Source organism: Cricetulus griseus (assembly GCF_003668045.3).
Source record: "Cricetulus griseus strain 17A/GY chromosome 1 unlocalized genomic scaffold, alternate assembly CriGri-PICRH-1.0 chr1_0, whole genome shotgun sequence".
In the NCBI taxonomy this organism is placed as follows: Eukaryota; Metazoa; Chordata; class Mammalia; order Rodentia; family Cricetidae; genus Cricetulus; species Cricetulus griseus.
In genome coordinates, this window is record NW_023276806.1 from 214198278 (window position 1) to 214205329 (window position 7052).

The window sequence follows — 7052 nt, forward strand, 5'->3', positions numbered from 1 at the left end:
TAGTTTTAACCTTCTAGTTTATTTATTACTGGATGGCCTTATCTCTCCAGCCTGCTGCTCCAGACTGCTAGGCCAGGATGCAATGAAAGCATAAAGCAAGGAAACCGTGGATGATCATAAAATAGAAGGGAAATGGCCACAGCCTCTGCTGGGCTGCAGCTGCCCAGGTTTTATAGCCTGAGCCAAATCTTTGCACAGTGCTGATCATGCTCAGCTCCCATTTTATTCAGCATCACCAGTGGACCTTAGACTTCATGAATGTGAAGGTTGTTCATGGAATTCCAGGAAAATTGTCAGCCCAAGGAAGATGAGAAAGAATATAGCTAGAGGACCTCAAATGCCAAGATGCCATTTAAAGGGCAAACAGCCTCTCAGGTGAAGAAATGCCATGCAAATGAAATATTTGGGAGGCTCAGAGTGGAGGAGTTAAGAACGAGTATTTTATTCTTTTGTTCCCCTTTCCAGTGCATCCCTTCAAGAAGTGATCCAGCTAGAGACTGTGTTCCCTGCCAGCTAGAGACTGGCAGTGGTTGACTATAGCAAGCTGGGTGACAGTTGAGTCAGTACTTTCCAGAAGCTTCTCAGGTCTGGCCAAATGCTATGGGTTATAGTGAGAGCGAGGGCTTCTCAAGCTGGCAAAACAGGAGGTAAGGAAGAATTCACTTGGGTCCCAATGCCCTGAACACCCTCAGGAATACTATATCTTAATAATGACACATTAAGATTTCTGTAACAATAACAATGATACTGATGCTATGTCTTTTGATCATTCAGTTCAAAAAGAAGTTTTAAGTGATGATGCATGGTGTCCAAAGCATGTATGTAAATAGCCCCAGTACACAGATGATCTGATTGCCAGTTATTACTACTGTTACATTAGAGGAAAAAAATTTCAATTTGTTGTACAAAGCAATGTATTTAATTCTTTGATATACCGTTCCAGAGCTGGAAGCTTAATTGTGCAGAATACCAATATAAGTAAATGAAATGCTATTTCCTAGGTTTTGAAGAATTTAAAAAGTTAAATGACAAAAATTATCACTCATGCTTGTGGGACTAAGTACAGTGTTTGCAGTATGAATATAATGAATAAAAATTAGTCAGACAAATGAGTCTATCTGTCACCCCAAATATCATTTTTGGCAGTGATGACATTAAGAATCCTCTTCCCTTTCTAGAAGAATATGCTATATTCTTAACTACGTTACCCTCTTCTGTGAGGGTAAACTATTAGAACTTAGTTTCCTAATCTAATTTTATACCCATTTACCAGTTCTCCATAACTTCCACTATCCAGCTTCTGGTAAACACTATTCTACACTTGCTTCTTTGAGGCTGAATTATTAACTTCTAAATATGAGTGATGACATGTAGCACTGGGCTTTTTGTGCCTGGTTTATTTCACTGTAACATAATGTTCCCCAGATCCATCTCTTTTTCCTTCATTGTATCTACTAATAAAGAATTAGGGTGATCCATAAGGTGATGGAAGTTTTCTCAGTGACATAGTTGGCTGTCAGTGTCTTCTTCCCAAATTAGTGCATCCGTAGAACTGGAATTATTATAAATAAAATTAAGTACAGCAATACAAAACAAGATGGAAGCTGTCAACATTGTAAATATGGAATGCAAAGTAGTTATTGAAGGGAATGAAGAGGAACCAGGCATTTTATTTCTGAGCTTGAACACTTAAGGTCTATGTGATCAAATTGTATTTCTGTGCCTTAGTCTTTTCATATGTACAATGGTATGGCTACAGTATGGGCTTCAGAAAGTGGGATTGGATGGAAAGAATAAGCCATATGAGACTTTGAACATTGTGAAGAGCATAACAGACAATAAATGCTACCTTCTCCCAGCCTTTTTTTTTTCTGTTTACAAGAAAAATGCACAAGCAAAAGTAAAAGTAATAAGTAAGCATAGTGCTATCCATAAAGACAAAAGTGTGGTGTGACATTGCCATCTCTGAGGCTTGGGTTATGATAGGATTTCATATTTTAGCTGGTGTATTTCTAAAATATTCAATTTTGCCATTAAACTTCCAAGAGTTTGTTATGATAAATCTTTCCGTCAAAAGCCACAGGAGCCCTACCACCACATGGGCGGTCTCTGCCAGCCACCGGAGTTCTGCCCACCGCATGGATGGACAAAATAATACAGAGACATATTAGGTACAATGCTGCTTGGCCAATGACTAGGATTCCTCATCTGTTAGCTCAGTCCTAATTATCATAAATCTATATATTTTATAAGACTTATTTTATTGGATGCCTTATTGGTGTCCCTCCTTGCCGGTGGCTCACATCCCGTCGCTGCAGGAGGAGTAGAGGGGAAAAGGGGGCCCTTCCTGTTTCTCCTTTTCTTAAATATGAGTCTCCTTGCTATGCCACTTCCTGACTGGATCATCACTTCTCTACTACATTTCCCAGAATCCTCTTTGACTCCTAGTCCCATCTAACTTGCTGTCTCAATAGCCAAACAGTAGTTTATTCAATAATCAACAAGGTAAACATACACAGTACATTCCCCATCAAAAGTTTTTGCTGTACGCAGTTACTATGACACATGCTCTCATGTGTCTTGACTTTTACAAGTGGACTCCATTATACTTCATACAATCAGGAGATATGGTAGAATCTGGGGTAAGGGGCACGGACACTGGACCAGTATCCCTCAAACCACCTGATGGAATGGATCAATAAAAGAAAACTTTTTAGGAACAATTTTTAGGGTCCCAGAAATGTTGAGTGGAAGATAAGGATAGTCTTTATAGAGCCTATCTCTACATATGCACAGCTTAACCCACCATCCTCTCACAGCTGAGAAAACATCACTGACATGTCGTTGGAACCCAAAGTCTGTGGTTCCATCTTCAAGGCCACTCCTCGAAGTGCCCATTCTCTGTGTTTTGTCCTATGTATGCTGACATATACCCACCAGTATAGTACAATACAGTATAATTTCCCTTCTCTAACAGCTTTCTGGGTACTGTCTATTAATCACTCCCTCTCTGCTAAACCCTAGCATCCTCTAATCTTTTCCCATTGTATAGCTCTTTGTAGAATGCTATATTTTTAGACCGACACAGAATGTATTGGTTCTCTGCTTCTTGTCTCATTTCACTTAATAATTTGCATTGAAATTTCCTCTGTGTCTTTTTTATGGCTTACTAGCTCATTTCTCTTTCTCATTGAATAGCATTCCATTCTTGGGGCATGTTTACTTATCTTTTCATGTACTTAAAGACATCTTTGTTGATTCCAAAACTTGGTAGTCATAAATGAAGCTACTATCAGCATCATGAACATATTTTTTTGTACAGACATCCATTTTGATCTGTTTTATTTCCTTAGTTTCCAATCCACTATAGATTAGTACTTTAAAAATGAATATGATGAATTATTAGCATAATAAAATAGAACAATTATTTCAAAATATCATTCCTCACTATTTATTACTTAATTCAAAAGGATTATAATTACTCCATCAAACTGATACAGAAGTTTTTAAATACTCAATGTATATATTTCATCTTGAACTGTGAATATATCTGGACTGTCCAAAGACTACACTTTTAGCAGCATTTACTCAAGGAATTTAGTGGTTAGAGTACCTTACCCTTACTGTGAAAACACCTCCTTCACCTTAAGTATCTGCTCTTAGATTTCTCTGGTTTCTGCAGTGGGTGGAGCATCCTCCTTTGGTTCTTCACTCTCTGGCTATGAAGGTTCCCACTGCGCCTAGCCTGTAGCAGGCTGCTTTAGTAAAAACACCAGCTCTGTAGATGGATACCTACCACACAGTCAGTTACTCACCTAACTAACTCACTAAATAATAACCAACTAATGGGATTGGAATGGGGGTTAAATAGGTGTAACTTAAAGAACAAGAACAGTAATTTTTGTCACTGTAGATGGAAGATGGTTAACCTTGAAAGATGGGTCAAACTCTAGTCAGCTCTCGTGTAATAATTTAGTGCTGAACTTTATTATTTTTGATGAGGTCATTTTCCCATATCAGTTTTAATTACCTAGGCATTTTTTTCTGGAATGTTTTGATTCTAGAGCTGGTCCCTAAACCCCCCCCTGCTTTTTTTTTTTTTGAGTAGGTGTCTTTTTAAAGAACAATATAAATAGCTGTCAATCAATGAAGTGAGAAAAGTACCACCTAGGGAGTAGCATGGGGGGCCTATTTTTTGTTAAATAATTTTTTGTAATAAGCTATGTGTTAATACATCTACATTCTTCAATTCCTTACTTGTTTAAACAAAGTGAAAATAACAAAGGAATTCCTGTGATTTTTTTAATTGATATATTGACTATTTGGGAAAGTTTCATGAAGAAAATGGTCACATTTCTAGGCAGAAGTGGTGGTATACTCCAGAATGTAAGTTTATCACCAAGTTTTTTATTTTTGTTTTACATTATTTCACATTCATCTTTATTTAGGTTAACTATTCAAACCTTTGCCTCTTTTTCACATCTTTTATTTATCTGATGTTAGCAGAGTGCTCTGTGCTAACTTTCTGAAATCAAGGCTGTCAACTTCTTCTCACCTTACTCTTTAAATCTTGTCTTCCCCTCTTAGGCATCAAAGCCTTTTCTTTCCTGACTTCCCTTCCCTGGAGATTTATATTGGTTACTGCTTCATACCTTCATTGAAACCTTCATCGGTGATTTTTGTGATAATACATTTTCTCTGGTTCTTTCCTCAAAATCTGTTTCTTAATCTGTTTTTCTGATTTTTGCTGGCCCTTTCTCATTGGATAGAATTTTAGATTAGCGCAATGGTATTGAGAATGTAGAGATGTAAATAATTATATCTGAACACACTATTTAGGTAGAGCTGGCAGAATTTGCTGATAAATTTGGTAAGGGAAGGAGCTGAAATGGAGCAATGACATATGAATTCTAGGTTTTAAATTAGAACCATTGGTAAAATGATGGTATCATTTCCTGAGAACTAATGGGATGATAGTGTGGGAGGAAAGGATAATTGAAGGTTCTATGTAGATAGTTTTAAGTCTGATCTGGTAATCAACTAAGTGGGAAGATCAGCATAACACCTGGATTTAGCATCTGGAATCTATAGTGGGTATTCGATGAGGGATGTAAGAGCTGGACTCATACAATGGACCTTTTTTTGTGCCTGAATGAGATAATCTGTAGCTCTGTTCCTCAAGTGTCTGTGTGGACCAGAATCATGCTGTGAGCTGGTTTGCCAAGACAGATTTCCAAGTACTAATTTCCAGGTATTTAATTAATTTGGGTTAGGATAAGGTTTGATAATTTTCATTTTTAGTATCTCCGAATGGTATCTCCTGCTGTCTCAGGGACACATTTGAGGAAAACTGAAGAGGAAAAAGAGTAATTAAATAAATACAGAGAAAAGACTGAATATCAGTAGTTAGAATATACACAGAGATATTTGAGAGGAGGAGTCATTGAAGTAGGAAGAAAGTTAGAATACAGTGACACAGATGCTGAGAGAAAACTTGCTGGAAGAGTCTGCTGAGTGAAGAAAGGAAAACAAGTGGCCCAGGAAGAGGAGGGATGACTCTCTAAAGCATCTTGTCAAGAGACTGGAAAGCTGCTTGATGGGGAATGTACTATGTATATTTATCTCATTGATTGTTGAATAAAATACTGTTTGGCCAATGGCAGCAAGTTAGGCAGGACTAGGAGTCAAAGAGGATTCTGGGAAATGTAGTAGAGAAGCGGTGATTCAGGCAGGAAGTGACATAGCAAGGATACTCATATTTGAGTGAGGAGAAATAGGAAGTGTCTCTTTTCCCCTTCCTCCTCCAGCAGCGGGACATGAGCCACCAGCAAGGAGGGACGCCAATAAGGTGTCCGATAAGATACGTCTTATAAAATATATAGATTTATGATAATTAAAACTGAGCTAGCAGATGAGAGAATCCTAGTCATTGGCCAAGCAGCTTTGAAACTAATACAAGTCTTTCTGTGTATTCATTTGGGCCCTAACTCGGGCAGGCAGCTGGCGTAAAGTGCACACGTGGTGGTGGGCCTCGGGCGGCTTTTGGCAAAAAGATTTATCGTAACAGCTGCTGACCAGTTTTGCTTGGGACCACAAATGAGTATCTTTACTATTGTTTGTAACAGTAATACATCCTTATGTGTCATTATACTAAGCAATATGTATGGTGTTTCTTTCATCTATACATGCGCACCATGATAGTTTGTCAGGGGAGAAAACCTTCAAGGTAATGCTGTTGATAAAAAGTTACTTAGTGGTCCTGCCTTTATGCTAGCTTGCTTCCCACCCTCTCACTGAGAGAGCGCATCCTGTCACATTTCTCAGGGTTCTAGGATGTTGTTATTAACTTATGATTCCTTCTGACTCCATTCCTGCATCACATGGATGAGACATAAGTGGACCGTTGCCTTTCCCTTAGTATGAGTATTTTCATTCTAAGCTTTTTGGTTGTTTTTGGCTATCCCACTTTCTTGATTTCTAGTACTCTTAGCTTTAAGTGGGTGCATGAAAATTCTTTAAAATCATTAAGAACATGAGTTCACAGGGTCATTAACCCTTCTTCAAATTGCATGAGTAAATTCATTTTCAGTTCTGTGGTTATTGGGTTGACATGGTCTTCTTGCTTTCATACAGATTTAAACACTGGTTAAATATGAGTTTGTGTGCTTTACATTGGATTGCAAACTCGAGACGTCTTTGTGAGTTTACAACCAAGGACAAAAAACCCTCACAGTCTTCCTTTCACGACAGTGCCATTGGGTCCCCACTCCTTGAATTGCTTTTCCTCCCTCAGAATGCATGCACATCCTCCTTTCAATGCCCAGATCCACAGTTCTTTCTTAGTCCCAATGGAAATATTATAGAATTTAAAGTTCCTCTTCCTTCTTCAATGCCTCAATCAGGATCACTTTTTTCTTCTTTTGTGCTTCCTTTTCACTTTCTCACAATGTTTATTTGTTTCTCTGTGCTATGTATTAATATAATATGTGACTATATATTTATATGTGCATATATTTATATTTTTTCAGTATGAGTGTGTGATGGTTATTCTC